The sequence below is a fragment of the Mustelus asterias genome, chromosome 19 (assembly GCF_964213995.1).
Source record: "Mustelus asterias chromosome 19, sMusAst1.hap1.1, whole genome shotgun sequence".
In the NCBI taxonomy this organism is placed as follows: Eukaryota; Metazoa; Chordata; class Chondrichthyes; order Carcharhiniformes; family Triakidae; genus Mustelus; species Mustelus asterias.
The window spans coordinates 40,777,833-40,797,459 of record NC_135819.1 but is presented as its reverse complement, the minus strand read 5'-3'; positions in this window follow the sequence as shown (position 1 = coordinate 40,797,459).

Below are 19,627 nucleotides of genomic sequence, written 5' to 3'. Positions count from 1 at the left end.
GAGAGGTTGGAGAAACTTGGTTTGTTCTCACTGGAGCGACGGATGTTGAGGGGAGACCTGATAGAAGTCTACAAGATTATGAGAGGCATGGACAGAGTGGATAGTCAGAAGCTTTTTCCCAGGGTGGAAGAGTCAATTACTAGGGGGCACAGGTTTAAGGTGCGAGGGGCAAGTTTTAGAAGAGATGTACAAGGCAGATTTTTTACACAGAGAGTGGTGGGTGCCTGGAACTCGTTGCCGGGGGAGATAGTGGAAGTGGATACGGTAGTGACTTTTAAGGGGCGTCTTGACAAGTACATGAATGAGATGGGAATAGAGGGATATGGTTCCCGGAAGCGTAGGGGGTTTTAGTTAAGACGGGCAGCATGGTTGGTGCAGGCTTGGAGGGCCGAAGGGCCTGTTCCTGTGCTGTAATTTTCTTTGTTCTTTGTTCATCAAAGAACTCAAATAAGTTGGTCAAACATGATTTCCCTTTCACAAAACCATGTTGACTCTGCTTGAGTACCTTGAACTCCTTTGAAATTATCCAAGTGTCCTGCTATAACTTCTTTAATAGTAGTTTCTAACATATCCCCTATGTCAGATTTTCAGCTAAATGGCCTGTAGTTTCCTGCTGTCTGTCTCCCTTTCCTTTTGAGTAATGGAGTTCCATTTGCTATCTTCCAATCTAATGCAGCCTTCCCTGAGTCTAGGCAGGTTTGGAAAATTAAAACCAATGCAGCAACTATCCTCACTAACCACTTATTTTAAGACCCTTGGATGAAGTCCAACAGGACCCAGGCACTTGTCAACCCACAGTTCCAACAACTTACTCCGTACCACTTCTCTGCTGACTATAATTTTACTGAGTTCCTCCCTCCCTTCCATTTCCTAGTTTATAGCTGCATCTGGAATATAACTTGTAACCTCTATAGTGAAGACATACAAAATATTTCAACTGTTCAATTCATCTGCCATCTTCTAGTTTTCCATTATCAATTCTCCAGACATACTTTCTATAGGACCAACAGTCCCTTTGTTAATTCTTTTGCTTTTAAAATATTTATAAAACTCTTACTATCTATTTTTATATTTTTCTCTCATACTCTAATTTTTTCCTTCCCTGTTAATCTTTTAGTCATCCTTTGCTCTTCCTATATTCTGTCCGACCTTCTGACTTACCCTTCAGATAATCTGCAGGTAGCTATGCAGAGAATGGTACGTTTTCTCATTGTTGAGAGAGAGGAAGGTGGTGGGTGGATAGGAATTCCATTCTTGTCCTGCTTTTTGCTTCCTGTTGGTCATTTGTTTGAGCCTATGCTTTAGCACAGTGTATTTTATAGAGCAGAAATGCTATGACGATTGCAAAGAGTTTAAGTTTGCATGGTCTTTATTATTCCCACTGGCATATATCTTCTACAGGAATAAACTACATTTATAAAGCACCTTTAATGACGTAAAACATCCTAAGACCGCTTATAGACCCCAGATAGCTATTGAGATGCCACGATACATACTGGATTATGAAGTAAGGTGTTGGCTGCAGACATCAAACACCACAGTTTCTGAGCTTTGGGATCACATTCTTGTTGGATTTTTGTTATGTCATCACATCTGAGTCGATCTTAAATTCCAGCTTTAAACTCCAATTTGCATATTCTATTTGCAGTACGGCTGCCATAACTTTAGGTACAAACCTTCAGAGGAGGAGGACATTGTTTCCTGTGCAGTCTGCTTTTCACCTATCAACGCGTTTTTCAATGTGCTGTTTCGCATCGCACCTCAGGGTGACAAATACAAATTCTTGACCAGCCTAATTAATGCAACACTCAAGAGGAAAAGAAAATTAATCATTGGAAAGCGTAATTGAAGAAAAATAGATGCTAAGTGGAGGTCAGATATTCTTCCGGCTTCCATTTCATTTCTGAGAGATTCTGGCTATCAGTTCCATCTCTGAAAGATTCCAGATTTTTGGCCAACGCACTCATTCCCTGAGGCCATTTTGTCAGCTCTTGGCAAGCGATGGTTTCAACTCTGCCAACAACAAAGGTCCAAGTCCTGGATTAAAATAATTTGCACTGTTTGAATATCATAGATGTACATGTTGGAGTTGATATACAATAGCAAGTCAGTTATTGATCTTCTGGATAAACACACCCTTCGTCTCGAAGTAGCCGTGTTATTATTACCTGCGGTCCATAAGAACTGGAACTACTTGTTGAGGCACTCCGAGGTACTTGAAGTTGATGTCAGTCGGCTGGAGCCTCATTCACACAACAACAGAGATGTAACAAATAGTTTCTTAAGACATTTGTGAATGTTTGATGAATGAAAAAGATACTGTATTGCTTTCTCCCATGACACTTCCTGGCAACAGTTGGGGCTGATTTTGGAAGCACATGTGCTGCTTTTTCTCGCAGGCCATGGATTCATTTTCAATGGAGGACTTCAATGTCAAAGAAAATAAATTATTAGGCTACAGAATGGCAATAGGTCCATTGGGATTATTCTCTCCATGATCTGCTTTACTGTGGACATTTGCTCAAATCACCCAACCTTCAAGTAGAGACACTCAATCAAAGGTCTCAAGTGTTTTCAACGAGTGGGTGAGCAAGTGGGCAGGTGAATAAGTGAGCGGGTAGGCGAGTGATCAGATGTGTGAGTGTGCACTTGCGTGAACGGGTGGGTGATTGGGCAAGCGAGTGGTCGAGCGAGTGCGCACATGAGCGGGCGGGTGAATGAGTGGGCAAGTGGGTGGGCGAAGTTTTGCTGGGAAAGATGGGCAGTCGGTTGGTGGGTGGTTGGTGATGGTTGGGCGATATGCAGGGTGTATGTGACTTACTGGAGACTAAACGGTGGAACAATTCCAGAGGAAGTATCTGGTTAAGAAGCAGATATCCAGCCTAGTGTAAGAGGCATCCTCAAAGTGCCCCGGGAAGTGCAAATCAGCCCATTAGAGGTTTACATTCTGTGGGCTATTGGACCATGTGTGCACATGTCTAGACTTTGGATGAGTCCAAAAGAGCAACATTGGCAGATCCCTCAACGATTGTTACTGTTGGTATTGGAAGATCAGGCCCATTGTCTACTCAGAGTTTGTTTGGAGGGTGTCCTGGCTGCTTGCATTGGTGAGATCTATTTCCCTGTCTACCTCCCTCACTGGGCCTCTAACACTATGTTTTAGATGCTCAGAGCAGTCTTCCCCTGTTGCTCCATTACTCAGCGTTCTTCCTGCTCAGAATATCTTCCTCAGCCATTTCCATGCCTGCTTCACCCTGAATATACCTCCACTTTAAGAGGTGCAGGTTGGTTTTAAGTGGTGTGGGCGCTTAACATTTATCAATCTGCACCCCCCCCCCCCCCCCCCCCCCCCACACCCCGCTCCCTTCTGTGGAATACTATGACTAAGCTACCTGTTTAGCACTGGGCTGCATGCAGCTACCATATAAGTGAGCAAGCAGCATAAATTTTGTATGCTGACTGCATTACTTCAATGGGCGTGGATTAGTTGCACATCCCTGTACCTGTTTATGGAGCCTATCCAGTATTAACCCTGTAGATTCTGATTATTACTGGAAGAATGAAAGCAAGTCAGAGAATGTAAGGATCTATAGTATTATGATCATGGTCACCTATGGGCACCTTCACTATGAGGTCATGAATGAATCCTATCTCATTGCATAACACCAGGTCCAGTATAGCCTGTTCTTTGGTAGGCTCCAGAACCTGCTGTTCTCCGAAACTATCCTGAAATTATCCTTTGAATTCCTCCTCCAGGATACCTTTACCATCTGATTTTCCCAGTCTTTATGCAGATTAAAATCCACTATGATTATTACTGTACCTTTCTGACCTGCTATTGTTTCTCACTTTGTACTCTGCCCGACTATGTAGTTGCTATTTGGGAGCTCCCACAAGTGACTGTTGCCTTTATCATTTCTCATCTCTACTCAAACCGCTTCTACATCCTGGTTTCCTGAATTTAGGTCATCTATCCCTATGTGCGAATAGTATTGTACACTTAACAGAGCCACCCCTCCATTTTGTCCTAGCTTCCTGTCCTTCCTAAATGTCACGTGTCCTTAAATATTTAGGCTCCAATTGTTATGTATGTAGTTGGGGTGTTATGCCCCTTTAAGAAAGCGGGTCAGGTGACCTGGGGAACAAGCGCCACCCCATGGTGGAGCTTTGGGGAGTCACTCTTGGATTGACTGTGCACCTGTCAAGACGTTCAATAAACCTTTTCTTGTTTGAATTATACCGACTTACCTACTGGTCTATTAATAGTTATTAATTAGACCCATACATAATACCAATCCAGGTTATCCTGCAGCCATGCCTCTATAATGGCGATCAGACCATAAATCTATTTGCATTATCAGTTCATCTGTTTTGTTTCAAATGCTGTGTACACTCAGATATGGCATCTTTAGTTTTGCTCTGTTATTATTTTTGTAGCCTTATTTGCTGATTTAGTTATAGATTTGTACTCTGTCCTCCCTGTCACAGTCTGTTTGCCATTTCTCATATTAATACCTGTGGCTCTTGCCTCATTCCTATCCTTTGATTTCCTACATCTTCCCAAATTTAACCCCTTGCCCCCACTATTTAGTTTTAAATCTTCTCTACTTCGCAAGTGATGCGCGATAAATCTCACGGGAGGCAGGATGTACCCGGGAAATAAAGGCTTTTATTGCCAACAATAACAGAGCTACTATATACAATATACAATCCCAGACTAAAGGGTCACCAGGCAGAGCAGTGACCTTTATACCTCTCCCAGGAGGCGGAGCCAACTGGGGTGTACCATAGGACTATATTAACAGGTAGAACAGCCCAACCCTAACCCCAACAGTAACATATCTACAGACTCATAGTACTGGCCAGACCATGGCTCAGCACTCCTGGTGGTAACCAACAATGGTTCACCACATTCACCCCTCCTTTGAAAACAATTGTTCATCTGTCTATAAGTTCAAACGGTCCGGGGGACTGCACCGTCACTGTGACCTCCTCAACACCGGTGATGACCCCGGTTCAGGCAATCGCGGTGACGTTCTCTCCAAGGTGGCGTCCAGCGACTCCTCCAGTTCCTCACGGGCTGGTAGACCACGAGGTGGTGACAATCAGCTAAACTCGGGCACGCCTTGAAGGGGCGGCCTTCTCCTGGACTCAGGCAAGCTGTACACGGGAGTAAGAGGGTTAAGTGGTGGTCCCGATACTGCCCGCGCTGTGTCCGGAGGGGAGATAATGGTTGGGGGGGCCCTAACTGGGGGTGTGGGAGCGACAGGGATTTCCAAGCCCCCTGCTGGTGCCAGATCTCGAATCGAGACCGTGTCCTCTCGCCCGTCAGGATATGCCACGTAGGCATACTGAGGGTTGGCGTGGAGGAGATGGACCTGTTCAACCAAAGGGTCGGACTTGCGGGTCCTAACATGCCGCCGCAGGAGGACAGGTCCTCAGTACGTCAACCAAGACGGTAATGAGGTCCCAGAGGAAGACTTCCTAGGGAATGAAAACATTCTCTCATGAGGAGTAGCGTTGGTTGCCGTACACAGGAGTGAGCGTATGGAGTGGAGCGCATCAGGGAGTACCTCTTGCCAACGGGAGACTGGAAGACCTTGAGACCTCAACGCCAGTAAGACAGCCTTCCAGACTGTAGCATTCTCTCGTTCAACCTGTCCGTTACCCCTTGGGTTGTACCTCGTGGTTCTACTAGAGACAATCCCATATGAGAGCAGGTATTGCCTCAAGTTGTCGCTCATGAACGACGAGTCCCTATCGCTGTGGATATAACAGGGGTAACCGAACAGGGTGAAAAGATCACGAAATGCCTTGATAACCGTGGCAGCGGTCGTATCAGAACAGGGAATGACAAAAGGGAATCGTGAGTACTCATCAATCACATTGAGGAAGTACACGTTCCGATCTGTCGAGGGAAGGGGGCCCTTAAAGTCCGCACTCAGTCTTTCGAAAGGACGAGTGGCCTTAATGAGGTGTGCCCTGTCAGCTCGGTAGAAGTGCAGTTTGCATTCCGCGCATACCCGGCAGCTTCTGGTTATGGACCTGACATCCTCCACCGAGTAGGGTAGATTCCGGGCCTTTATGAAGTGGAAGAGCCGAGTGACCCCCGGATGGCAGAGGTCATTGTGGAGAGCCTGCAATCGATTCTCCTGCACACTAGCGCATGTTCCACGCGACAGGGCGTTCGAGGGCTCGTTGAGCTTCCCTGGACAGTACATGATATCATAATTGTAGCTGGAGAGTTCGATTCTCTACCTCAAAATTTTATCATTCTTGATCTTACCCCGTAACGTGTTGTTGAACATGAACGCCACGGACCGCTGGTCCGTGAGCAGAGTGAACCGTTTTCCCGCCAAGTAATGGCGGCACTGCCGAACGGCCTCCACAATGGCCTGGGCCTCCTTTTCCACCGCCGAATGTCGAATTTCAGGGCCTTGGAGGGTGCGAGAGAAAAAGGCGACGGGCCTGCCCGCCTGGTTAAGTGTGGCGGCCAGGGCGAAATCAGATGCATCACTCTCCACCTGGAAGGGGATGGACTCATCGATAGCGTGCATCGTGGCTTTCGCGATGTCGGCTTTTATTCTTGCAAAGGCGAAGCGAGCCTCTGTTGTTAGGGGAAAGGAGGTAGACTTGATGAGTGGACGGGCTTTGTCCGCATAATTGGGAACTCACTGTGCATAGTATGAGAAGAAGCCTAAACATCTTCTCAGTGCTTTGATGCTAGTGGGCAGGGGGAGTTCGAGGAGGGGACGCATACGGTCTGGATCAGGGCCAAGGACCCTGTTTTCCACCACGTATCCGAGGATAGCTAGGCGGCGCGTGCGAAATACACACTTCTCCCTGTTGTAGGTCAGATTGAGGCGAGATGCAGTGCGTAAGAATCTAAGAAGGTTGGCATCGTGGTCCTGCTGGTCATGGCCGCAGATGGTGACGTTATCCCGGTACGGGAAGGTAGCCCGCAGCCCGTTCTGGTCCACCATTCGGTCCATAGCACGCTGGAAGACCGAGACCCCATTCGTGACACCAAAAGGAACCCTTAAAAAATCGGACAGGCGACCATCCACCTCAAAGGCTGTGTATTGTCGGTCCTCTGGGCGAATGGGGAGCTGGTGGTAAGCAGATTTTAAGTCGATGGTGGCGAACACCCGGTACTGCGCAATCTGGTTGACCATGTCAGATATGCGCGGGAGGGGATACGCATCCAGCTGCGTGTATCTGTTAATGGTCTGACTATAGTCTATGACCATCCGGGGTTTGTTCCCATTCTTAACCACCATGACTTGCGCTCTCCAAGGACTAGCGCTGGGTTGGATGATCCCTTCCTTGAGGAGCCGCTGAACTTCTGATCGAATGAAGATCCGATCCTCAGCGCTGTAACGCCTGCTCTTTGTTGCGATGGGCTTGCAGCCTGGCACGAGATTCTGGAATAGGGAGGGTGTGGTAATCCTGAGCGTTGAGAGACTACATGTGGAGCGCGTTGGGCAATTTAGAGGCTGCGGATCTCCCACTGAAAGCGGAGGGAGTGGCCCATCGTACTGCAGGGTTACACTCTTCAGGTGGACCATAAAATCTAGTCCGAGGAGTATCGGCGCGCAAAGGTGCGGTAACACAAGGAGCCTGAAGTTCTCGTAAACCGTGCCCTGCACCGTCAGATTGACCACGCAGCTCCCTAGCACGGTGACAGACCGGGACCTTGACGCCATCGAAATTGTCTGCTTGACAGTCCGAATCTGGAGACCACACCGCTTCACGGTGTCAGGGTGAATGAAGCTCTCCGTGCTCCCGCTGTCAAACAAACAATAAATCTGGCGTTTGTTTACCTGTATGTCCATCATGGACTTGTCGAGTCTGTGAGGTTTGGCCTGGTCCAGGATGATCGACGCCACCGTTGGTTCGTGGGTGCAACTGCAGGCAGCTGAGATGGTTGATGACGACTCCTGCTGGTCATTCGCGGTCGGTGCCGACCAAAATGGCTGCCCCCATAGGTCGCATGTGGACGATGGCGCCAAAACCTGCGGCCCCTGCAGGTCGCACGTGTCTTGTGACTCCGTCGTTCGGAATGGCGACGTTCTGGAATCGCACGTGGTGGAAGACCTTGAAGATGCAGAAGACAAGGAGGCCGGCTCCGGGGAGTCACACGCCGCACTGCTGTTTTTGGATGGAGGTTTGGTCCGGCATACCTTGGAATAGTGCCCCTTCTTGCCGCAGGCGGAGCACAATACCGCTTTAGCTGGACATCGCTGCCGAGGGTGTTTCACCCCCCCACAGAAATAACACCGCGGGCCACCTGGAGCTGCTGCCGTCGTCAGGTCCGAGGCTGGAAACGCAATCGTGCAGTTTTTCGGTCCCGCTGAATAAAGTGGAGTCTGCGACTGCCCCTGCCACGCTGTCTCCACGCGGTCGTCAGGGTACATCGCCAGACTTTTGGAGGCCGTTTCTAGAGCATCAGCTAACGCTATGGTTTTAGTGAGATCGAGGTTACCTTGCTCCAACAGCTGAAGGCGGATGTACGACGAGCCGATTCCCGCCACGAACGCATCTCGAACTAGGTCGCTCATGTACTGGGCTGCTGACACTGACTTGCAGTTGCAGGCTCTGGCTAGCTGCTGAAGTTCACACACGTACTGTTCCGTCGTTTCGCCGGGCTGCCGCCGTCGAGTGGCTAGTAGGTGTCGAGCATGGATCTCATTTGGCGGTTTGTTGTATCGCTTTTTGAGAAGCTCGAGGGCCCCTTTGTAGTCGGGGGCCTCACGGATCGCTAAGTATACAGCGTCGCTTACCCTCGCGTGGAGGACCCGGAGTCTGTCGGCGTCGTTGTTGACCGCTGTGGAGGCGTCGAGGCAATCTTGAAAACACTTCAACCAGTGGTCGAAAGTGTTCGATGCTCCCGCCGCACGTGGGTCCAACGTAAGCCGTTCGGGTTTAAGCATTTGCTCCATGTTTTCTTTTGGTTTTTTTTCCAAAAAAAAAGAATTTACTTGTTGGCAATAAAATTGATGCGCGATAAATCACACGGGAGGCAGGATGTACCCGGGAAATAAAGGCTTTTATTGCCAACAATAACAGAGCTACTATATACAATATACAATCCCAGACTAAAGGGTCACCAGGCAGAGCAGTGACCTTTATACCTCTCCCAGGAGGCGGAGCCAACTGGGGTGTACCATAGGACTATATTAACAGGTAGAACAGCCCAACCCTAACCCCAACAGTAACATATCTACAGATTCATAGTACTGGCCAGACCATGGCTCAGCACTCCTGGTGGTAACCAACAATGGTTCACCACAGCGAGTATGCAGCTTGTTGGAGCAATGGTCTCATCACTGGTCAGGTGCAATGATTCAGACCCCACTTTCCCCAGCGCTGCTGCCAGTTCCCCATGAACTGGAGCCCACTTGTACAATGCTAATCTTCGATCCAGGCATGCATCTCTCTAATTTTATTTGGCCTATGACAATTTGCACATGGCTCAGTAATAATCCAGAGAAATTACTGTTAAGGTTATCCATTTTAATTTACGGCCGAGCTCATAATGACTATGCAGACCTCTTTCCCAGTTCAGTCCATGTTTTTGGTACCTGTATGGACCATTATGACTGTATCCTTCCCCACCCACTGCAAGTTCCTCTCCAGCCTTGAGCAGATCTGCTGAACCCTGGCACTGGGCAGACGATACAGCTTTCTGGATTCTCACTCTTTGTTGGAGGGAACAGTTTCAATCCCCCTGACTAAACTGCCCCCTACCACCACTACATTCCTTTTTTCTCCCCCCATTTGAAGGGTTTCCTATACCATGGTGCCATGGCCAGTTTGCTTATCTGACTTTGTTTTCACTTGCACAGGTTGCAAGCATCTCAAACTTGTTTGACAATTGCAAAGTCTGATGTTCCTCTGCTACTGTCTGCTGGGTCCCTTCACCTGCCTCACTTCACCTGAGTCACACACTCCTGTAACTCATTGTTGGCCAAAACAGGAGAACCTATTCTAATAATTGTGACCATCTTCTGGTATAAAATGTCCGAGTATTTCCTCCATTCCCTGGTGTCTGTAGTTTGACTTCCATGTCAGTATTCCTGATGTACAATTCCTCTAGCTGCTTACTCTTTCTACAGACATGTTTGTCCTGGATTGCGTTAACGTTCAGGAGATTCCATGTTCCACAGCTGCAACATATCACCTGTCCTGTCATTGTCACCTATGCTACTGAGCTAATTTTACTTAATTATTTTCTTAACTAAATTAGAATAACTCCGAGGTATACTACAATTTGCTGCACTTACTAAATGGCACTATCACCTCATTATAAAGCACATACTTCCTCTTGTTCGGCATTCCAGGACAAGAGTCCTGGAATTCAATTACTGGAACCAATTACGAGGGGCACACGTTTAAGGTGCGAGGGGCAAGGTTTAAAAGAGGTATACGAGGCAGATTTTTTACACAGAGAGTGGTGGGTGCCTGGAACTCGTTGCCGGGAGAGGTAGTGGAAGCGGATACGGTAGTGACTTTTAAGGGGCGTCTTGACAAGTACATGAATGAGATGGGAATAGAGGGATATGGCCCTCGGAAGGGTAGGGGGTTTTAATAAGTTGGACAGCATGGTCGGTGCAGGTTTGGAGGGCCGAAAGGCCTGTTCCTGTGCCGTAATTTTCTTTGTTCTTTGTTCTTTTGAGAGTCATAGTCTCAGGATAAGGGATAGCAAATTTAAAACAGAGTTCAGGAGAAACTATGGGGGCGGTTCTCCCAAAAGTGCTGAATTGGCAAGAGAACTGGTCTAGATCACGACTGTTTTTTTAGTGCAGCTTCAGACCCGAATCTCCTCATTCTGTGCAATGCAGAGATCCCAATCGTGAATCTCATTAAAAACCAGGGGGTGGGGGGAAGGGTCTATTTGCGCCAGAGTCTGGCATTTCTGGAACTCTGCGCATGCTTGGTGGCCCCGATCTGTCAGTCTCCCTGTTTGCTGGTCAGCTCAATCGCTGGCCAGTCCGGGACCCCCGCAGTGCTGCCTCTCCAGCCCCCTCCACCCCGGCCCGATCACAGCCCCCACAACAATTCCCGGGCCAGCCCTGACCCCCCCCTCCCCCTCCCCCACCCCGGAGCGCCCCGATGTCCAGCCCCCCCGCACCCAGCAGTGGCGATGTCCCACCCCCCTCACCCCGGCAGACCACCGCCCCCCCGCCCCTCCCCAACCCGTCCCGATCACTGGCCTCCTTCCAGCCCCGACTGATCCCCATGCAGAGTGGCAGCAGGACCCTGTGGTTAGAGGATGGAGAAAACAGAGCAGTCTTTCCTGTTCCTGCACTTGGACAGTTGTGATCACCTGGGGGAGGTAAAGGAAAATGGATGAAGGAGGATAAACATCCAAAACAGAGCCTGCTTACTCTCACTTCTACGTAAATGAATGGATGTAAATTAAAGAGGCATCCCGTGCAGACATCTGGTCCTCTGATGGTTTCCCTTTTGGCACTACATCCAGATGACTCACTACACCTAAGTGTGGGAACCGAAAATCTGCTCCACATTCCCACAATATGTAGCCTCACCTTGAGAATCATTCAGAAGCAGATATGAACAGCCTCTCTCCTCCCTGCAACCACTTGCATCTTTGTTAACTCTGTTTATTTCTCAGAAACGTGCCTATTAACTGAGTGCAATGCCAGCAGGCCTGAGGCTTGGTTTGAAGCCGAAAGATGTGTGTTGACAGCGGAATAAACAACGGGCAATCTCCATAGCAAAACAGAGACAGGAATGCTGCACTGTGACTGAAACTGCATTATCTATAGGATCAAACAAAGAGATAAAAATGCTGGAGAACCTCATCAGGTCTGACAGCATCTGTGGAGGGAGAATAGAGCCAATGTTTCGAGTCTGGTTGACCCTTCGTCAGAGCTTTTATCTATCGGATCGAATAGTTATGTGTTTATTTAAGCTGCTTGGTCGGAATGTTTCTTGTACTCGATCCAGGTCCAAGAATAGTCAAGGTAATGTGATGACAAGTACATGCATGCCCATTCATCAATCATTGAAAGTTGACAGTATTTCAAACATGTATCAGCTTGGGTGAGGTTCATTTGATAGATCAACGTTTCTGCTTGATTTATTTGATTTGATTTATTATTGTCACATGTATCAGTATAGAGTAAAAAGTATTGTTTCTTGCACACTAGGCAGACAAAGCATACCGTCCACCGTTCATAGGGAAGGAAACGAGAGAGTGCAGAATGTAGCCATAGAGGTTTACAGCATGGAAACAGGCCCTTTGGCCCAAGTTGTCCATGCCGCCCTTTTTTTTCAAACCCTTAAGCTCGTCCCAATTGCCCGCATTTGGCCCATATCCCTCTATACACATCTTACCCATGTAATTGTCTAAATGCTTTTCAAAAGTCAAAATTGTAACCGCCTCTACTGCTACCTCTGGCAGCTTGTTCCAGACACTCACCACCCTTTTTGTGAAATAATTGCCCCTCTGGACCCTTTTGTATCTCTCCCCTCTCACCTTAAACCTATGCCCTCTAGTTTTAGACTCCCCTACGTTTGGGAAAAGATATTGACTATCCAGCTGATCTGTGTCCCTCATTATTTTATAGACCTCGATAAGATCATCCCTCAGCCTTCTACACTCCAGAGAAAAAAGTCCCAGTTTATTCAGCCTCTCCTTATAACTCAAACCATCAAGTCCCAGTAACATCCTAGTAAATCTTTTCTGCACTCTTTCTAGTTTAATAATATCCTTTCTATAATAGGGTGACCAGAACTGGACACAATATTCCAAGTGTGGCCTTACCAATGTCTTGTACAACTTCAACAAGACGTCCAACTCCTGCATTCAATGTTCTGACGAATGAAATCAGTATGCCGAATGCCTTCTTCACCACTCTGTCCACCTGTGACTCCACTTTCAAGGAGCTATGAACATGTACCCCTAGATCTCTTTGTTGTGTAACTCTCTTCAATACCCTACCATTAACTGAGTAAGTCCTGCCCTGGTTCAATCTACCAAAATGCATCACCTCGCATTTATCTAAATTAAACTCCATCTGCCATTCGTCAGCCCACTGGCCCAATTGATCAAGATCCCGTTGCAATCCGAGATAACCTTCTTCACTGTCCACAATGCCACCAATCTTGGTGTCATCTGCAAACTTACTAACCACGCCTCCTATATTCTCATCCAAATCATTAATATAAATGACAAATAACAGTGGACCCAGCACTGATCCTTGAGGCACACCGTTGGTCACAGGCCTCCAGTTTGAAAAACAATTCACTACAACCACCCTCTGGCTTCTGTCATCAAGTCAATTTTGTATTCATTTAGCTACCTCATCCTGGATTCCGTGAGATTTAACCTTATGCAAACCTACCATGCGGTATCTTGTCAAAGGCCTTGCTAAAGTCCATGTAGACAACATCAACTGCACTGCCCTCATCAACCTTCTTGGTTACCCCTTCAAAAAACTCAATCAAATTTGTGAGACATGATTTTTCACTCACAAAGCCATGCTGACTGTCCCTAATCAGTCCTTGCGTCTTTAAATGCCTGTAGATCCTGTCTCTCAAAATACCTCCAACAACTTACCCACCACGGATGTGAGGCTCACCGGCCTGTAGTTCCAGGCTTTTCCCTGCAGCCCTTTTTAAACAGAGACACAACATTTGCCACCCTCTAATCTTCAGTGTTACAGTCATAGCTAGGGTGTAGAGACAGATCAACTTAATACAAGGTAGGTCCATTTAAAAGTCTGATGGTAGCAGAGAAGAAGCTGTTGTTGATTTGCTTGGTACGTAACCTCAGGCTTTTGTATCTTTTTCCCGGCGGAAGAAGGTGGAAGAGAGAATGTCTGGGGTGCATGGGGTCCTTAATTATTCTGGCTGCTTTGACGAGGCAGTGGAAAGTGTAGACAGAGTCAACGGATGATGGATTGGGCTACATTCACATATTGATTTAGAGCTGTGTTCATATAAAACAATTGGGCCACTTGGGAATTGGGACTGAAAGCTTTCACAACCAATCAGACCAGTTGAACGACAGGATGAAAGGCGCTTTGTTAAAAAACAGGATTAAGGGAGCTTTGTGAAAAAAACAATGATGCTCTTTATTGCTTTCCTGTTTAAGCAAATCACTTTTGTGTTGGAAAATTATGACGAATGAAGTACCACAGGGATCATTGTCAAGGCCTCAACTATTTACAATTTGTATCTGGGGCGACACAGTGGTTAGCACCACTGCCTCACAGCACTAGGGACCCAGGTTCGATTCCAGCCTTGGGTCACTGTCTGTGTTGAGTTTGCACTTTCTCCCTGTGTCTGCATGAGTTTCCTCCGGGCACTCTGGTTTCCTCCCACAGTCCAAAGATGTGCGGTTTAGGTAGATTGGCTATGCTAAATTGCCCCTTAGTGTCAGGGGGACTAGCTAGGGTAAATGCATGGGGTTATGAGGATAGGGCTTGGGAAGGATTATGATTGGTGCATACTTGATGGGCCAAATGGCCTCCTTTTGCACTGTCGGATTCTATGATATCAATGACTTGGATGAAAGGAATGAATGTTTGGTTGCTAAGTTTGCTGATGACACAAAGCTAAGTATGTAAGTAAGTTGTGAAAAGGACATAACGGGTGGGATTTTCCAGCCGCGCTCACCCCAAAACCGAAAAATCCCACCCAAGGTCAATGGCCCTTGTGGTTAGCACTGCTCCTGCACAGTGCTCGGGACCTGGGTTCGATTCCCGGCTTGGGTCACTGTTTGTGTGGAGTTTGCACATTCTTCCCATGTCTGTGTGCAGTTCCTCTGGGTGCTCCGGTTCCTTCCCACACTCCAAAGATGTGTAGATTAGGTGGATTGACCTTGGCGGTTGTGGGAGATGGGGGGGCGGGCGGTGGGGGGAAGGCGGTGGGTGGTGGGGGGGGGGTCTGAAGATTGTAGCTGAGAAATATCACAGCACAAGCCATCTGTCCACATATGAACATATGTACCTTATGAGGAAAGATTGGACAGGCTGCATCTGTATCTATTGGAGTTTAGAAAAAGAGAGATGATCTCATTGAAACATGTATAAGGTCCTGCGTGGAATTGACAGGGTGGATGCTGAAAAGATGTTTCCCCTTGTGGGAGAGACTAAAACTAGGGACACAGTTTAAAAACAAGGGGTCTCCCATGACAACGGGAAGACAGTTTTTCTCCCAGAGGGAGATGAATATTTGGAATTCCCTTCCCCAGAGAGCAGTGGAGGCTGGATCGATGAATGTTTTAAAGCCAGAAATAGATAGATTCCTGACTAACAAGGGAGTTAAAGGTTATTGGGGTTGATGGAACATGGAGTTGAGGCCATTGTCACATCAGCCCTTATCTGAGTGAATGGTGGAGCTCGAGAGACTGAATAGTCTACACCAACTCTTCATTTGTATGTTCATAATGTAGGCAGGTGTTCTGTGGTGTCTCTCAATTCCAACTTTCACCCTTCCCCCTGACAGCAGACTTTTTAAGGGGAGCAGTCTGAAAAATAAATTAGACAGTAATCAGTTTCTCCAGATATCTAGGTGACAGTTCGAGACTGGATCTGCAGGTGGGCCCCATTTGTGTGAACAATGTGGCCTATCCCTATGCCAGGTCCCTCGTCAGGGCCAGGAATGTGGAAGTGCCTACAGCAGTGAGTTCTCACTCCTATTTGCCAATGGTCTTGTTTGGGGTGAGTGATGGCTCTATCCCCAGCAGGCTTCTCTAGATATGTTGACTTTAGATCAGGAGCCGATAAGAGTGGGTCTGGTCTAATTTATAGGCTTTCTGGTGCGCTGCCATCAAAGTCAAGAATGGTGCGAGCTAGAAGGGCTGCAGATGTTTGGCATCATTATAAAGAGCAAACAGAATGCTAAAATGCAACTTTCAAAGACACTCTGCAGCATTCCCATCTGCTGTTTTATGCAAAGTTTTTATTTTCTTCAAGGTCGGGTGCAGCTACCTTTTTCTGTTTAAAAACAACAGACTTTAGTGAGGATGAATTAACTGGATTCATCTCAGCACTCACAACACAGCACCTCCAGTAAAAGAGGGTGTGGGTTTGAGTATGATTTGTTTTACTGAAGTTACAAAGGCATTTCATTGTGATTCCCATCAGTAAAATCTTGCCAGAGATTTCTCCTGTGAAAGTGACCTGGACGAAAGTGCGCTCCATTAGCCAGCTTACGTTCTTTGAAAGTTGTTCTCAGTTTATGAACAGACTAATGGAGTCACCAGGAAAAGGGGCCACACTGCTCATTAAACCAGTCAACATCAGTGGGGTGATTTGATGAGTGACATTAGTAATCAATAAAATTAGAAAGGAGTCAGTCAGATTGCCAGGCCCACCAAAGCACAATTATTTGACTCCACCAGCCTGCTCCTGGCAAGTTTAATTGTTGCAGTGTGTGAGAAAATAAATCTTCTTGATGGGGGTCAAGAGAGCAACTCAGGGTAGAAGTAGTGGACGGTCGCTTAACACATTTTGACTGTTCCTTTGACCACTAGCTTAACAGGCATTTATTGATTTATTTGAAATGGATTAGCGACATCTGGAGAAGTGGCAGATAAACGAATTTCGTGTGAACTCACTTTCCCACTAAAACCAACAATCACTTTCCGTTTTAGACATTTCAAGTTTTATGAACACAAAATGGTTGATGCGTACTCGAGATTGAATAGCCCATCGAAAAGGGGAACAAGGAGCCTTCCTCAGAATTCGCTGCTAATCTTTTCCATTGATGCTATTGAATCATTTTTATCCTCCTTGAAGCATTTGGATGGGGCAGGTGCCCAGGGGTTGCACCAATACACGGTCTGCATGGGCTTCCCTCCGGGTGCTCTGGTTTCCTCCCACACTCTGAAAGACGTGCTGGTTAGGGGCATTGGTCATGCTAAATTGTCCCTCAGTGTACCCAAACAGGTGCTAGATTTGATTTATTATTGTCACATGTAGTAACATACAGTGAAAAGTATTGTTTATTGCGCGCTATACAGACAAAACATACCGTTCATAGAGAAGGAAACAAGAGAGTGCAGAATGTAATGTTACAGTCATAGCTAGGGTGTAGAGAAAGATTAACTTAATGCAAGCTAAGTCCATTCAAAAGTCTGATGGCAGCAGGAGTTTGGTGACTCGGGGATTTTCACAGTAGCTTCATTGCAGTGTTAATGTAAGCTTACTTGTGACACTAATCAATAAACTTTATTCTGTATAGTCTGCTGATTTATTGTTGGTGCCCGTTGTAAGCTTTAATTACACAGACATGGCATAAAGGACTATAAGATATAGGAGCAGAATTAGGCCATTCAGCCCATCGAGTCTGCTCCACCATTCGATCACGGCTGATATATCTGGGGTCAGATTCCCAATGACAGAAATAGGCCGCTCCAATATTGTATTGAAGCCCTATTGAAATTTGAATTCCCAATCAATGTTTTATTTAAACAAAATGCATCTAATTAAATAACATTTGGCACAATGCAAAGCCCAGCCAGTCTGTGCCTGTATTTATGCTCCATATGAGGCTTCTCCCTCTCGAATTCACCTAACTCTATCAACAGATTCTTGCTATTCTACTTTCCCCATAAATGCATCAATATGATTCACTTCAACAACTCTTTGCAGTCATGCGTTCTACATTTCAACCACACTCTGTGGAAAGAAGATTCTCCCGAGTTCCTCATTGAATTTATTAATGATTATTTTATATTTCTGATTGAGTTCCTTATGATCTGACCCTTAAATAGTTTCACTGAGCTAATTATTGCCTTTTCACTAATAGACTTCAGACAGGCAAACCTTGAGTTCAACCGTTCAGTGTTTGATTGTGTGTGTCTGTTGACTGCTCACTGTGCCTGTGCTACTAGTCAAGCATCAGAAATAACGTTCTTCTCACAAATTGGGTGGAATCTTGTCCTGTTCATGGTTGAGGGATCAATCACGAGGGGGCATAGTTTTATGGGAAGGGGCAGGAGGTTCAGAGGGGACATGAGATAAAAAATCACTCAGAGGGTGGTGGGAATCTGAAATGCCTGAGAAGGTAGCTGAGGCCAGAAACCTTACAATCTTTAAAAAGTGTAATATGTCCTCAGAGGCAGAAGTCCCTTCACCAAAATCCCTTTATTTATAAGTCTGACAACAGCATACAGAGTGCTTTCAGTTAGCGGTCTGCACTAGGAGTCCCAGAGGAACCGACACTCCTGGTTAAATACACAACAAGAGGCTCCCTGATTGGCCCATCAATTTAGCTCTTAATCAGGGGGTTCATATTCTAATAAGCCCACCTCAATTGCCTGATTCAAGTCATTATGAAAAGTATTTCGATGAGCACTTGAAGCATCATGACATTCAAGGATATGGGACAGTTAAATCTCACGGGATCCAGGGTGAGGTATCTAAATGGATACAAAATTGGCTTCTTGACAGAAGCCAGAGGGTGGTTGTAGAGAATTGTTTTTCAAACTAGAGGCCTGTGACCAGCGGTGTGCCTCAGGGATCAGTGCTGGGCCCACTGTTATTTGTCATTTATTTTAATGATTTGGATGAGAATATAGGGGGCATGGTTAGTAAGTTTGCAGATGACCTCAAGATTGGTGGCATGGTGGACAGTGAGGAAGGTTATCTCCAAGTGCAGCGGGATCTTGATCAATTGGGCCAGTGGGCTGACGAATGGCAGATGGAGTTTAATTTAGACAAATGTGAGGTAATGCATTTTGGTAGATTGAACCAGGGCAGGACTTACTCAGTTAATGGTAGGGCATTGGGGAGAGTTACAGAACAAAGAGATCTAGGGGTACATGTTCATAACTCCTTGAAAGTGGAGTCACAGGTGGACAAAGTAGTGAAGAAGGCATTTGGCATGCTTGGTTTCATTGGTCAGAACATTGAATACAGGAGTTGGGACGTCTTGTTAAAGTTGTACAAGACATTGGTAAGGCCACACTTGGAATACTGTGTGCAATTCTGGTCACCCTATTACAGAAAGGATATTATTAAACTAGAAAGAGTGCAGAAAAGATTTACTAGGATGCTACCGGGACTTGATGGATGAGTTATAAGGAGAGGCTGGATAGACTGGGACTTTTTTCTCTGGAGCGTAGGAGGCTGAGGGGTGAACTTATAGAGGTCTATAAAATAATGAGGGGCATAGCCAAGGTCAATATCTTTTCCCAAAGGTAGGGGAGTCTAAAACTAGAGGGCATAGGTTTAAGGTGAGAGGGGAGAGATACAAAAGTGTCCAGAGGGGCAATTTTTTTCACACAGAGGGTGGTGAGTGTCTGGAACAAGCTGCCAGAGGTAGTCGTAGAGGCGGGTACAATTTTATCTTTTAACAAGCATTTAGATAGTTACATGGGTATGATGTGTATAGAGGGATATGGGCCAAATGCGGGCAATTGGGATTAGCTTAGGGGTTTTAAAAAAGGGCGGCATGGACAAGTTGGGCCAAAGGGCCTGTTTCCATGCTGTAAACTCTATGACTCTAACTGCTGGAAAATGGGATTAGCGCAACTTTGTGGTAGTTATTGTCGGTGCAGACTCGATGGGCCGAAGAACCTTTTCTGCGCTCTACTATGGGCTCGATTTTCCATCAAGTTGTGCCCGTTTTTGGGCGCGAAAACTTG